Raw genomic sequence first — 16322 nt, forward strand, 5'->3', positions numbered from 1 at the left:
CATGTTTCTAATTTAAATAAAAACATGTTGAGAAATAAACGATACCATTTCTGTGGAGTGAAATCCTTCATCCCCTCTAGTCCATATTAATATTGGATTTAGGAGTTGTAATAATGGAGTAGTATTATCTGAGCCACCCATTGGTTCTTATGTACTTGTATTGTGTATTTTAATGGCCTAACCGTAACTTTTACATCTCTCTGAATTACTTATTCCAGGAAGTACTTAAAATTTTCTTATAAATTGAACTTCTCCCCATTATAAGATCAAAGAAGCCATGTTATAGTGACCCTTACATCATTTATTTACTAATTATGTATTGCAGTATCTAATTCTGCACTTCCTGGGGTTGCTCTGTGTAAGCTTGAGATGATAAGTTCAGGGCCAGAGGATTTAATTCACTTTTACTTTCCTGAATCCATATTTTGCCTGTTTTTCTTATTTCAGGGAACAGAGCATGCCCCTTATACTATATTTTTCTCCTCATGATTTAGAGGGTTTCCATCCTTATGCAATTTTGAATTACATTCATTTCTCCAATTCTTTTCCTTCTTACATCGAGGACATAGTCCTGGAGGTTAAATTTTCTTATCTTTATTTTAAAATTCTGCTCTTCTCTTTTACAATCCCAGCTCTTGTGTCTGTGTTATTTGGAAGAAAAGCATACATTTTTTTCCTCTCCTTAAGTTCTGAATGTAGGGTCAGAAATATTGTCCTTACATAGCTACAGCATATGCTGTTCCCTGGACCACTACTGGTGAGAAATCTATACATGCTTTGATGTAATCTTGCACAATCCCTGTTTATATGAATGGTCTAATTAGTTCATGACAGAGAATATTGTCATTTTCTCAAGCAAGTTGTTTTAATAAAATGGAAAAGCCCCCAGAGGGATGCAGCAAACTGCCTAATGCATCTTCAATTCTAGCAATAAAACCTTCATATGTTTCTTCTTGTTTTTCTTTTATTCCTGCTAATACACTTGTCTTACTGTCCGCAGGAGGGAGACTGCTCGAAGCACCTATTGCTATCTGGGAAGCTTCCCTTCAGTATTTCCTTGTTAATTTAATAATTCCTGGGGAGAGCTATATTCTCCTTCCCCAAGAACAATGACATACTTGGTTTACCAGCATTTTTGTATAGATTAAATTCTGAGTCAATTCCCTAGCTCTGTCCTCGTATTCAGTCTGGGTTAAGAATGGAGTTTGTAGTCTGGTGCAAATCATAAGGAGTTAACAATATCCCATAGAACAATGTGAGGTGCACTCTTACCCAAACTCTTGGGGAAGGGTCTAGGCCCTGCCCTATATGAAATGACAGACTATGCACACCCTCATGGAGGGCCTCACCCTCCCTGGGGAAATGAGGGGATAACGGGGGGGGAGGGCTCGGGAGGAAGGGAGGGAATGGGAGAGGAACCTGGATCTGACTTGTGAAGCAACCTTGTTTCTTATCCAAATTTAAACTGGAAAATAAAATTAAAAAAAAAAAAGAATGGAGTTCGTAGTCTGGTGCAAATCATAAGGAGTTAATATCATGCTACCCAACATTTCTACAATCTGTAAAGTATATGGAGGACTTTGTTCAATGCTCTTAACAGAGCACTGCAGTTCCTTAAAAGTCTTTAAAAAAGAAGTTTCCATTGGGGTGGGTGTCTCTCCTTCAAGATTGGTTACTGGGAAACAAAAATCCAAGTCTCCTTTGTGCCTCGCTTCTTTTGTAGCTCCCCAAATCCCTGAATGGCATCATCATTTCAAGCTTGACAGATTTAGTTTTAAAAGGAGGGGGAGGAATAGTGACTACAGCAAAAATATATCATCTATTTCTGTCATATGAGGATTTTTATAATAAAAACAATGAAGATCATATTCCTCTACTTCATCATCCAATTCTTGTTGTTCTTCATCATTCAATCATCCCCTGCCTGTGCCTTGAGAAGAGTAGCAGTAAATTAGGAAACTTGTCTCTATCCTCAGAGGAATTACCTCATCCTCTGAGGGTGCTTCTTCAGAATAAAAATTCCATTTCTGGTTTTTCTTAAAGAGGTCTCTAATTTGTACCCATACTGAAAAATGCCTGAACTGGTACCTGTTTATGGCCATGGAATTCATAAAATTTCCTCATATCTTGTATTATTGTTTACACTCTTCTAAAGACAGGCTTCCTTCCTATGGAAAAAATGGACTGACTTTCAAAACAAAAATCACAAAAAAATGCCAAACTCTTCTTTGATGACGGACGATCTCTACTTTCCACTATATGTCTTACCAATTTCAGGAACAGACCTCTGTCCTTGGACAGTGAATGCCCATGATGCTTACTTTCTCACCATCCTAACTCAATGTCTTCTCTATCAGAGAGTCTGCAGCACTCTGGAGAGGTCCTGTCCTTACCTGAAATTTTATTTTTTTAGGAAAAATGAGAGAAAAGCGAAGAGAAGGCTCTCTACTTCAAAACACAGCTGCCATGCACTACCCCCAGCTTAATAGAGGCGTCCAATGAGATGAGGGTCCTCAAAGACTAGGTGGGTCAGGATTTCTTCATGACAAGCAAACACAGAGGCAGGAATAATCTGAATTTATTTTGCATTTTGAAAGAAGGTTTTTATACAGGTTCAATATAAGGGGATGTTCTTTGATGCAAACACATAGAAATGACATCATTGTTAGTTGGCACAGTAATGCAGAAATTCAAAACATATCATCCAGGGATAATCAAAACACAAAATTGTCTTTGGTTAAGGATAACCTCATATTTCTTAAATCAAGTTTATAAATTTTTATGGTCAGCTACTGTTTAACATCTATTGCTTATATCTTGTGAGTTTATTAAAAAGGTTGAGCGTTTTTAACAATTTTAACTCATATTAAAAGCTTTTTTTATCAAATACTTAAGCCTAATCTCTATGACAACTGTACACCAATTTTATTGTTGGGAAAGTTTTTACTATTCATACTTGAGTGAATGGTGTAAATGTTTTGGGAAATGATGGTTTTTATGGAGATGACACCATTGCTATTGACCCCATCTCAAGGCCTGATTTCTCATCTATTTCTTTTGTTTAAAATATCAGCACGTACTTTTAGGAACATTTAATATGTAAAAGGAATAGAAGGAAAAACAGAAGATGCCATGTGAACCACAGCCAATATTTTTCTTCAGCTGAGAGTTTCACAACCAGTTCTAACAGACATCCTTCTTTTGAAATTATCAAAGCAGTCAATGGAACTCGTAACACAGAATCTACTGGATTTGATGAGACAACTGCCAAATGCAAAGCCAAAAAGCTTCTATAGGGCTTCTTAGGAACAGTTTTTCCAGGGAAAAATAACCAGTAGGGATTGGTTGTATTTCAATCCCTGAGTTTGAGTGTGCTCAGACAATGGATGCATTTTGTACTCAGAGACTGGTTGGTTTTGAGCTCAGGGATTTGTTGGTTTAATCCTCATTTGTTCCAGGATAGAGTATGTTTCTTTGGCTCTGGTTTAAGGGGCAGTGTCTTTTTCTTTCACAGTTCCTTTTTAACTCTATGACTCTTGATTAAGATAAGAGGTGTTTCTTTCACAGGCTCTGGTTTCAGTTAAAGATTTTCCTCCTTTGGATAGGGATTCAAGTTCAGGGTGAGTTTCTGTAGTTCTTCCTTAAGGGCCACAGTGTTTCTGTTCCAGTGCCTCTGGTTTCAGGGTCAGGGTGTGATTCTTGAATGGTCCATTTACCCTAAACTCAGGCCTTCATAAATTGGTTTTCCCCATGAGTTTACAGGTAGAAACAACATATTACCAAGCATCATATTGCTTATACAGACTGTTGTGAGGAGTAACTTCTCTATGGAAAAATATGGTTGTGTGTTGGCTCAGGATTTTACCAATTCTTTTATAATAGATATACTTATTGTCGTTTTTCATGCTCAAGACCATTGTAATTTGCAAAGGGTTGAACAGATTGAGGGTACACAAGGTTTTATACCTCTAATATACAAAATTTTAGCACGCTGCCAATATTTATAGTGTTTCACTGCAGTATCAGATTTTTCTCATTATTTTGATATGTAAAAAAGAGTTCACACATTGATTATATTCATAGTGTTTCTAACAAGTATGTGTTCTTTTAGGTGTTGGGAGATGACTATGACTTGCACAGGCTTTACCACACTTATTAAATTAATAGCGTGTGGTGATATTTTGTTTTTGCTTTAACCAGCAAAGTTTACCTGAAGATGAGAGCTAGCTGCGCTAGTTAGATATACAATCCAGAAACTACTGGCACTTTAAACGTCTGCACTTGGGAGAAAATGGCAGATGGGGTCTGTGAATTCAAGGCTAACAGGTTACACATTAAAATGAATCCATATAAAAGAGAAACAGAGCCAAGTGGTGGTAACCCCAACTTGATCCCTATATTAGGGAAGTGGAGACAGGAAGGACTATGACTGAGTGAAAAGAGAAATGTATGGGAGGAAGAGACAGAAATTGAGGGATCAGTCTGAGATTTCATAGATACGACATACAGTGTGAGGATTCTAGGAGACAGAATAACCCATCGGTTCTGAGGATTTTGTAATGGTAAGAACTAGTGATTCACTGCACTGGTTCTCTGATCGTTCAGAATTTAGCCAGATACTTGACTCTGAGACTTCATTATAAAGAAAAATCAGAATTCACCCACCAATTGGGTTTTACTCCAGTGTATGTGCTTTTATGAATTTCAAGATTACTGTGACATTTGAAGGTTTTACCACACTGATTGCTTTCATAGGGTTTCTCTCCAGTATGTGTTCTGCTGTGTAATTGCAGATGACTGAGCTGAAAAAGGATTTACCACTGATTACTTTCATAGGGTTTCCCTCCAGTATGTGTTGTTTTATGCTCTTGAAATGAGTGTGCTGAGAAAAGACTTTACCACAGTTGAGAAAAGGTTTTACCATAGTGATTACACTCATAGCATTTTTTTCTCCAGTATGTGATCTCTTATGGTCTTGAAGATGAGTATGCTGAGCAAAGTCATTGCCACACTAATTACCCTCATTGGGTTTCTCTCCATTATGTATTCTTTTATGTCTTTGAAGATTACTGTGATGTGCAAAGGCTTTACCACAATGATTACATTCATAGGGTTTCTCTCCAGTATGTGTTCTTTTATGCTCTTGAAGATCAATGAGTTGAACAAAGGCTTTACCACAGTGATAACAAAAATAGGGTTTCTCTCCAGTATGTGTTTTCATGTGCATTTGCAGATGACTGAGCTGAGCAAAGGCTTTACCACACTGATTACACTCATAGGGTTTCACTCCAGTATGTGTTTTTCTATGTCTGTGAAGATTACTGTGGTGTGCAAAGGCTTTACCACACAGATGACATTCATAGGGTTTCCCTCCAGTATGTGTGCTTTGGTGCTCTTTAAGTTGAGTGTGGTGAGAACAGGCTTTATCACACTGATTACACTCATAGGGTTTCACTGCAGCATGCTTTCTTTTATGTCTTTGAAGATTACCATGCTTAGCAAAGGCTTTACCACACTGATTACATTCATAAGATTTTATTCCAGTATGTGTTCTTTTGTGTAATTGAAGATCAATGTGTCGGGCAAAGGCTTTACCACATAGATTACAATCATAGGGTATCTCCCCAGTATGTGTTCTTTTATGTCTTTGAAGATTACTGTGATGTGCAAAGGATTTACCACACTGATTACAATCATATGGCTTCACTCCAGTATGTGTTCTTTTATGCAGTTTAAGATAACTGTGGTGAGCAAAGGCTTTACCACACTGATCACAATCATAGGGTTTCTCTCCAGTATGTGTTCTCATATGTCTTTGAAGATTACTGTGCTTACCAAAGGCTTTACCACATTGATTACATTCATGGAGTTTCCCTCGAATATGTACTCTTTCATGACTTGGAAGCTGATTGTCATATACACAGGATTTCTGACATGGAATATTAACAGAAGTTTCCTCTCCTGTTGGACTTGTTTCAGACCTACAAGAATAATTGACACAAGTTAAAGCTTTACTACATTCATAACTTCTGAGGAGGAGTTGACTGGTGATCTACTATTGGGAGAGAGGGGATTGGAGGAGGCAACAGGTAAAGAAGAGGGATAGGAGGGAGAACTGTGTTTGGAATGAAAAAATGAAATCAAGATTTAAAAAATGAAAAAAATACACTTGAATATTTATAGCTATGAATTAATTTTACAATTTAGTCTTATTTTAAAAACTAGTGAGATAATAAGGTTATTACACTTTGTTTCCAATCATGGTGTTTCCTTTCACTAAGGGGTCTTTTGCATATTTGATGGTGCCTATCATGCCAAGAAACTTTATTGCTTGGTTCACATTTTTGCCATGTTTTTCTCACATTTGAAGAGAACTGAAAGAATCCATACATTTACCCCACTTTTTACATTGATTAAATTTTTTCTTCTGTGACTCAAACTAAATTTGGAAAATGACCCTAGATAATTGGAAATATTTATACATTGCGGAATACATAGGACATTTCTGCAGTATAACAATGTTGATATTCCCAATGAAGCTTTTCAAAAATTCTGCTCAACATGCAGACTACCTTCTAATTGTTCTGAGATGGAGAGAAGTCCATTGTCCCTTTCAATGTCCCTAAACTCATATGGCTTGTATTCTGAGTATTCTTGACATAAGATATACTTATAAAAGGAAAACTAGAAACAATGAGCATTCCACACTGCAATAACAGTTTTTCTGTCTGTTCCTCATGGACATAAGGTATAGGGATTAAAGTTTTACATAACCATCCCCACCTAATATTGTGATTCTAACTAATCTCAATGTGCTTAGCAAAAGCAGAGCATCTATATCAGTAAAACTATCTTTACTATGGAGCATTTGCTGATGAGAAATTATTGGAAATAGACTTAATCAACTTTTCAATATGTATACTTTCTGTAAAATGAATGGTGTGAAAATACATGGCTTTGCAATTCTCATCAGCATACCTCTTATAGAGATATGACTCAAATGTTGTTAAGGTATTTATATCTTGTCTTATTTCCTAAAAAGAGGTCTTGCAAGCATACTTCACTTACCAGCCTTTGAGGTATACGGTCTTGTGACAATTTAATGATAATCAATGCACTTTATCATATGATTATTTATCCTTCTGCTTTTCTTTGCAACTTCCATATACATTAAAATATCTTCCGAGGTGAATTCACATCAGCATATACATGAAAATTACCTTTGATGCCTTTGAGGACTTTCAAAATGTTCTTCAATATTAGTATCTTCCCATGCGTAGCCTAAAATATAGCACCAGTAAATGTATGATACATTATAGAAAATTGTTTAAAATTTAACTATTTTCAGTGATCCTTAGAAACATGACTGAGTTATTTCCTCAGTCTTCTGCATTCCCATTCAAAATTGCAAAGGAGCATCAAGAATTAAGAAAGAGTTGACCCCTTATTATAAAGAGTGAAAGAAAATCCAAGGAATTACCTATCGAATTGATTTTCATATTGGCCTCTAGTATCAGGTCTCTGTAGAGATTCCTTGGTGAAGTATACAGCAAATCCCACTCTTCCTGAGTGATGTTGACATGAAAATCATGATAGGTCACTGCATCCTAAAATATGCCATAATGTATAAAACAAAATAATTATAAATACAGTACTGTAAATGTATACTTCCTTGACAGTCTGGTCATATAACCATGCACTTTCTCATACGTACTCTATTACACAGGTATTATAATTTATATCACTTTACAAGAAGCCTGATGGGGTTTTACCCCTATCATTTCTGAATACTCTGAATGGGATATTACCTCAAAAGTTAAATGCCTATTAACAGATACAGAGAGGCTTGCAAACAGATCAGAAGTGAGTCTACATAAGAGAAATTGTGTGAATAATTACTTAGTATAAAATGTTGAGCAAGCTGGGTATTTAGAATCAAGCCTTTAGTCCCAACACTCAAAAGGAAAGAAAGGTATATCTGGTGAATGCTAACCTGGGCTACTCAATCAGTTACAGGACAGCAACTGGTAAATATCAAAAACCAATGAAATAGGCAAAAAAGATAAGAAGATCTGAGAAGTGTATTTTTTCTGAAGTTCCTATAAGAAGTTATGCATTTACTTCTATTCTCTATTCATCTTCATGAAACATGAAGTGCTCTAGTTTAAATTGTAATTTTAACAAATCTTACTACAATTAACTGTGGATTTAAACATTTTAAACATAAACAGATGAAGACAATGCAAATGTTGATCATAAATACTCAACACAAGGCAGGAGAGATGCCACAGAAGTTAGGAGGACTTTCTGCCCTTGCACATACGTGATTTCAAATGCCATGACTTACATCAAGGACAACCACTATCCATTATACCAAACTCATGCATTGTAAGAACATCTTTTGACTACTGTGAGGACCAGGCACACGTGTTGTGCATATCACTGTATACAGACAAACAATCATATTCATTTTAAAGATACAAATAAACACAGCAATCAGGAAGAATGTCACACACCTGTAATCCAGTGACTCAGAAGGCTCAGGCAGTATTAATGCCATAAATACTGGTAGAGTGGGAAAGAGAATGACATCCTTTGCCAAATTTAAAAATTCAAGTTTGGGGTGAAATTTAGCTAAAAACAAATTCATGACATGTACAAAAACTTGTTCTATAGATGCATCACACACTAATCAGGATAAAAGACCCCAAAATATTGGTCTACCATTAATCACAACATTTAGGAGGAAGAGTCATATGAATCTCTGAATTCAAGGCCAGCTTGAATTAAATGAGATTGTTTTTAAACTTCAAGGGTTCTTTTGGTACCAACAGGATGTGCCAGTTAATAGCCAAGACTTGTTTATTTGCAAAGTCTGCTGACAGTGCTATTTACATAGTGATCATTTTATCACAGAACCAGTAAGTGGGACATGATTTTTGTTCCTTAAAGAAGCCAATGTAGTTAAAGTCTCTTAATTATACTAACATTTCACACACAACCTGCCATAGTTTTCTGAATGGGTGAGGGAAAAGCTTCAATTTAGGTTTTATTTTTTTCAATATTAAATTTCCATTCTTGAATATTGGTACCTCAGTGATTAGTGGATGACAAGTGTAGGGTGGGATTTGTCTTACAATGAGTAAAGATGACAATTAAATTGCATCTGCCAGTGCCTGTGTAGATAAGTATTCTTGTCTTCATCTCTAGTTTTCGAATGCATGCTGTCTTTTCTTTTTCTTTAATGCCTTTGCAAGCAAACTTGTTTTTATTTAAATTCTGAATTTGATAATAAATTATTTGAGATTTTTGTAATTTTTGCAGTTTTTCCAGGTGAGTGACAGTGGTTTTATTCAGAAGTCCCTTTTTCCTTACAGTAAGAAGTTGAATCTACTTGGGAAACAGAAATGGCTTAAAGGGATGGAGCTGGGAATTGCTGGGTTTTGGTTGCACTTTTTTTTGTTTTGTTTTGTTTTTGAGGATGGGGAGTTTTTGGAAAGGAATAGAAAATTAATGTAAATTGGTATGATTTTATTTAATCAAATTGATTGCTAAGCTGTGAAGAACAGCTTCTATAAAGTAGCTGGGTTTTTTGTTTTTTGTTTTTTTTTTTTAACTTGATTTGAATTCACATTGCTTCCATTATTGAAAATACTTCACTTTTGGTTCTTCGTCTTAGAAATAAATTTCAAAGAGCATTGTAAAAAAAAAAAGAAATTTTGAGGAAATCCCAGGATATTCAGATAATCGTTGTCTTCAGGAACAAAAAGAAAATCAACCATTTTAAAAAAGTACACTGGCAAAATGTCTTACCATTGAATGACAATTGCCTCACTTGTATCTAATGTAATTTTGTGATACTATCTATAATGTTGTTGAAATGATGACAGACAGATGGCTGATTAGTGTCAGCCATAACACAGTATAAGCATCATAGGAATTGGGTTGAGATTATAGATACATAAATCACATCCCCAATAAGGAATTTCATTCAGAAAGGTTCTTCCTACTAAAGGTTATACAATTACCAAAAAGCAGCCAAATAGAGACACATGGGCAAACATCATCCTATCTAGGAGTTTTTCATTCAGTCAAATACATGCTGAACCAGGTCACTATAGGCAAAGTATTATCCATGAAGAAAATATTTAGTCAGCCGGGCATTGGTGGTACACGCCTTTTAATCCCAGCACTCAGGAGGCTGAGGCAGGAGGATCTCTGTGAGTTTGAGGCCAGCCTGGTCTACAGAGCTAGTTCCAGGACAGTCTCCAAAACAATACAGGGAAACCTCAGTGATCATGCTCGTTGGCAAAATCTCTTAACAGAATACAAATAAATGTATTGTCTTTTTTTGACACTTAAGAATACATCATGACTGGGTCATTCTGCACAACCAAAAAGAAAAGTTTCAAAATCACAATATACAATGACACAGAATATCCCTTCACCTTGCAAAGCAGAGAAGTTGAAACATAGTAAGGGAATATTGAACCAAGAGAAAACTAAACCCTGCAGGGCAGCCATCAAATCCATGTGTCAGACACATGGGGATTCAGTTAAAAAGGTAATAAAAGGATCTATCCCCACAACTTCACAAATGTCTTTCTCATTGGTTACTTCCACTCTACAAATGCAGATCTCCATGGAACTCTGACTCTACAAAGCATACATACTACAACAGTGCTGACCTCAAATGTTAGAAAAAAATGGTTGGCCTTGAATCTTGCATCTTTCCTGATTCTAGAACCTGCACAACATTGAGGATTCCACAAATTTGGCTCTAAATCCTAATGGATCCTCTCTGTCTTGAAATAGAGTTGTAGCACATTTTGTGTAAAGTTGTTTCCTGTACCTAGGAATCACTTTGTTAAACTGACTGAGGGAGTAGAACAATGAAATGTTACCCTTCAGATAATTAGGTAAGCTTTCAATGCAGAATAAGGGTTTCTATTTAATGGTGATAATCTCCCTGAAACTTCCAACCTCTCTTCAGCATTTGACTGCCATCTGGAACTACCTCGTGTTGATATTCTTTAAAATCCACAGAATTTATTTATTTATGATACACTTGCTTTTTGTTCACTGTAGTCCTGAATGATTCATAAATAATAGTTGTTAAGAGATCAGTAGTCTGTATAAGGAATCAAGGCATTATTATTTGATTCCACCTTACTTATTATTTTGGGGGACATGAGCATAATAAGAAAGTTTAGAGGCCAAATTATCACACAAGATAGCACTACCTTAATTTACCATGGAATTTGTTTCCCATTGAAATCCATGGACCTGGGCCTCCACTACCTGTCATTCCCTGAACATGCCCAACTTCCAGGTAATTCCAGACCAGCTGATTAATCTCTGTGTAGAGCTTTCTAAGGCTTTTGCCATCCAAAATCCTGATATCTTTCACATTCTTCCCAAAGATTAAATTCTCATGTTCTGCCGAACAAGAAATAATGATTGGTGTCCCATTTTTGTTCCACCTTGTGTCTCTGCTGCAGTGATTGAATTCTCTAACAAATTCTCTCCGGTAAAATATGGGTTTGTTTCACTGATTCTGTCATGTCATAGTCCATCATTGTGTAAGCTTAGGATAGAAATTCATGCTAGCAACTGAAGGCAAAAACCATGAGGAATCTTTGTTTCCTGGATTTCTCATTACTTGGTAATTGTCTCATTTGAAGCTGGCTGTCTAATCCAGGCCATGTCAACTTTCTTAGGGATATTACGCCCTCAGAGGAAAGGCCTTCACACAAAATATCAATGAAAAAAAACTCAAGACATAACAACATGTCATTCTGGTGGGCACATATCCTTATGTGATGTTCCCAGAGATGACTGTAGGCTCGGATATGTTGAAAACTGGAGCTAAGTAAGAAATAGAGACAATGAATGAGATGTTAATGAAAACCAATAGTCAATGTATCAAATACCATGGTAACTTAAATATCAAAAACTACGTTGATGACAGTATCTACTGGCAATCACAGACAAGCCAAGAAATGATGAGAGACAAGACTCAAAAATCAAGAATAAATTTTTTTTCTCCATAGACAGTCTCCAAACCAATGCACTCAAGGAACTCAAAATATAGTAACATTTCAGAAAACAAAAAAGGTGAAGGTTTATCACAATCATTAAATTATGACTAATAAAATATATCACAAAATATACTACCATTGTTTTCCTTAAATGCAACCAAGAAAATAGCATGCAAGTAGTTGAAACAAACTAAAACAACACTTTAAGACCTGAAATTGGAAATAGAAACAATAAAGAAAATACAAATCATCTGGTCAGTGATGGTGAATGCCTATAATCTGCAAAGGAACAAGAGCAAGAAACATATAAAGTCAGACATATGAGAATTACAACCGACTTTGCAGTGAAGATTTTAAAAACCTACAAGTGCTTGGACACATTTGATGATGATCTAAGAAATCACATGTACCACACTAGATTACTACACCAACAAATTTATTAACCACCCTAAGCAGAGAATATAAAACATTCCATGACAAAGTCAAATTTAAACAAAATCTATGCCAAAATCCATTCCTAAAAAAGGAACTAGAAGGAAAAATCCCACCCAAGGTTGTCAACTTCACTTAGGAAAACATAGGAAATAAATAACCTGACATTGTAAAACCAAAAAAAGAGGGGGGTAGAACACATATTCTCACACTCATAACACCACCACCACCACCATCACAAACAACAACAACAACAAATAGCATGAATTAATAGATATTATTCCTGATATTTCAGTATCAATGATTCCAACTCCCCAATGGACACAGAGTAACACTATGAATTCCAGAAATATCCAATCTTCCACCATATACCAGAAACACACTTCAATATCAAGGAGAGATATTACCTCAACAGGAAACACATAAGTCAAGCAAAAGAAACTAAGAAGCAAGGTGATGTAGACATGCAAAATAGAGTTTAAACCAAAATTAATCTAATGAGCTGTGGAGGGAATACTCCTTATTCTTCAAAGAAAGACACCACCAATATGACATTTCAATTCTTAACATCAACAAAACAGAGCCACCGGATACCGTTCAGTCATGGTCAAATCCAAGAACCACACCACACATAACCAGTCCAGGAAATGGCACAGAAATGGCATCAAGAAACTCCGATCATAAAGATACGAATCTCTCAAGGGGGTCGACCCCAAGTTCCTGAGGAACATGCTCTTTGACAAGAAGCTCAACAAGAAAAGCCTGAAGAAGATGCAGGCAAACAATGCTAAGGCGATGAGCACACGTGCAAAGGCCATCAAGGACCTGGTGAAGCCCAAGGTGGTGAAGCCCAAGATACCAAAGGGCCCCAGCCGCAAACTCAGCCGCCTTGCTTTCATCGCTCACCCCAAGCTTGGGAAGCGGGTTAGAAACTACATAGCCAAGAGTCGTAGGCTCTGCCAATCAAAGCCTAAGGCTCAGACCAAGGCAGAGGCCTCTGCTCCAGCTAAGGCTCAGGCTTCAGCTCAGGCTCCCAAAGGTGCCCCGGCCCCTGTGAAGGCCCCATAGAAAAAGGTTTCTGCCACTGTGAAGACAGATGGACTGGTGTGACACATTATCTGCAGGTGATCGTGCCCTGTGCTGTTTTCACAAATAAACTTGAGACAAGACCTGTTAAAAAAGAAAAAAAAATCGACAAAACACTTTATGAAAGAAACAATTCAAATGTAAATGGTACATTGACTTTCACACAGAGATTGATTTTGCTAGACTTCAATATCCTAATCATACCAATGGACAAGTCATCCAGAAAAATTTACACAGAAATATTCTAGCTAATGAACTGTATAAATCAAATGGACCCAACATATAGTACACAAAAATCCAGTCAAAAATTAATACATCATCTTCTAAGAACAACATGGAGTTGTCTGCAATGTTGATGATATACTTTGACACAATACAAGTGTCAATAGATACTCTAAAATAGAAATAACTCCTCATATCCTACAGAACACCAAGGATTATAGCTGTATATGTTGTATAAAAACATGTATATAAAACTAGTATAAGATTACAAAATCATGGAAAGAAAACAACTCTCTTCTGAAAGAAAAGGGCAAGGAAGAAATAAAGAAGCAAATTAAAGACTTTCTATAATTCAATGAAAATGTATATAGAGCACATCCAACTTAGGGGATATAGCAAGAGTGGTAATGTGAAGAAACTAGACAGCACTGAGTGCCTACATAAAAAAAAATGAAAAAACATCATACAAGAAGTTAACAGCATACAAGAAAGCTCTAGAACAAGCATACCAAAAGGAAGTAGCCCGGAAGAAACTATCACAAAGATGCTTAAATTAACAAAATACAAAGAATCACGGAAACACAGAGACATGACACATAAACTCTTATTCAAATGTAACACACACTATTAAAACCCAAAGAAAGATATTGAGATTCAGGCTGAAGATCAGAAAAGCAAAGCAGCCAAGACAGAGGTAAATCTTACCTCTATCAGTGTGAAATGGAAATCCATCTCCATGAATACTCAGGAATAATGCTTTCCCTGAATCCTCAGAGGCAAATGCTCTACAATCCTGTCTCTTCCCTCCTTATGTTCCTTTCTCTGCCCAAACTTCTCACTCCTGTCTCCACCTGCCTAGTGTTGGGATTAAAGGCATGTGACCTCAAGTGTTGGGATTAAAGGAATGAACTCTGTTTCTCTTTAGACTATTTCACTCTCATGTAGCCCAGGGTAGCCTTGAATTGAAAAGACATCCATCTACCTTTGTTACCTGAGTCCTGCGATTAAAGTTGTGTGCTGACACTGTCTGGTTTCTATTGCTAACTAATAATGCTGCTGGAATTACAGGCATGTACTACCATTGCCTGACTCTTAGGCTGTGGCTAACATTGGGTTTTGATATCCAGTCATTTTATTAAATCATACATAATATATCTACACAATTCCCCTTTATTGCCTAACACAAAAGGAAGAATGCAACATAAGAAAATCTATACAATAAGCATGTTCAACATATATACAAGCAATAACTACATCAATATATAGTCCATTTACATTTGAGAAAGAGAAAATACCCCATTATCTATTAAATCTTGGTGAGTCCAAAGTCTTTTATCTAATTCAACTTTCCATTCTAATATGCACTACCAAATTATCTTTCCATGTCTCTCAAATTATTACATTTCTCACCTCTATATTGAGTGTATTTTATGAGTTTGCTGAATGTAGAAAACAATAGCTATAACGATCTAGTCTTCAAGTCCATCAAAGTCCAAAGAAAAAAGTAATATTAACTGAGTAAACAGGAACTTCAATCAAAGACTTCCAAAAATCTGAGAAAAATGATGGTGGGAATGGTTCATTTAGAATCCCGAAATTTATGTTAACAGTTCAAGCAGACAGGCTGCTGCCCTGGCCACTGCACCTGTCTCCAAGAACTCTGAGGTGACTCCTGATATTGCCCTGAGTGAGCAGCTAGGGGAGCAGCACCAAGGGCCCTTACTCAGGGCAGCTCTCCATGAGCACCCCCCACCCCAACCCTGCCTCCTTGACTCCCTAGCTTCAACTTTCTCTCTGGTCCTCTTCCCGGCCTATACTGGCTCCTGTTTTGCCATCTCCCTAGGCTGTGCATCCTGGCGCCTTCAATTGCTGAGTCACAAGCTTACCTGAGTTCCCAGCAGAATACCATGGCCTCCAACCCACACCTGGACAGAGATCCCACTCACCATGCAGCAGGTAAGGGCTGCAGACCTGCAAGTGTGTCAGTCGCTAGAGACTGTGTCGGAGGTGTGGCAGGGGACACCAGGGACAGTGGTCTGAGGCTCTGGATGCTATGCACCACTGCCCTAGCAAGCTAAGTGTTGAAAATTGTTAGATGTCAGTCCTGGGTCATTTCTCCAGACCCAGGATATGTCTCCTACTAGTTATAGGAAGCCAGTGGGTGGGGGATCCAGTCCCTGCAGGTCCTTCCCAAGGTTTAGTAGCTCCACTGCCCACACATCTGTCCCCTAACTCCTTTGAATGTGTCCCAGGTTTCTGGCAGCTACAATCCCTTCCCCTCTGACAGCTCAAAGATAAACTGAGCTTCCTGAGGAGGACTATCTCTGAAATAATGGTCTCCTCCTGCAGGCCCTTGTCAGGTAACCAAGGGCCTTTAGCCTAATATGCAGCTGTGTCTTTTTCTTACTTTTCCTCTTTAACTCAGAGAAAGATAGGTGGTCCCTTTAATGACTCCCCCTGCTTATGCTGATGCTGGCTTTTTTGCTTGTTTGTTTTTTCAGACTATCATTTTCCCTCATTTGCACTCAAGAGAAAAGTTTC

At 37.1% G+C, this 16322-nt stretch overlaps 1 protein-coding gene and 1 pseudogene across 1 annotated transcript in view; both read left to right on the forward strand.

The window, feature by feature from the left end:
• The window catches only part of LOC101844785 (zinc finger protein 54-like), a 1121204-nt gene that overhangs the window by 967661 nt on the left and 137221 nt on the right, over nucleotides 1-16322 (forward strand). The window lies entirely within an intron of this gene.
• Nucleotides 13066-13580, forward strand: LOC106022597 (annotated as a pseudogene).

This window comes from Mesocricetus auratus, unplaced genomic scaffold (genome assembly GCF_017639785.1).
Source record: "Mesocricetus auratus isolate SY011 unplaced genomic scaffold, BCM_Maur_2.0 Super-Scaffold_100037, whole genome shotgun sequence".
Lineage (NCBI taxonomy): Eukaryota > Metazoa > Chordata > Mammalia > Rodentia > Cricetidae > Mesocricetus > Mesocricetus auratus.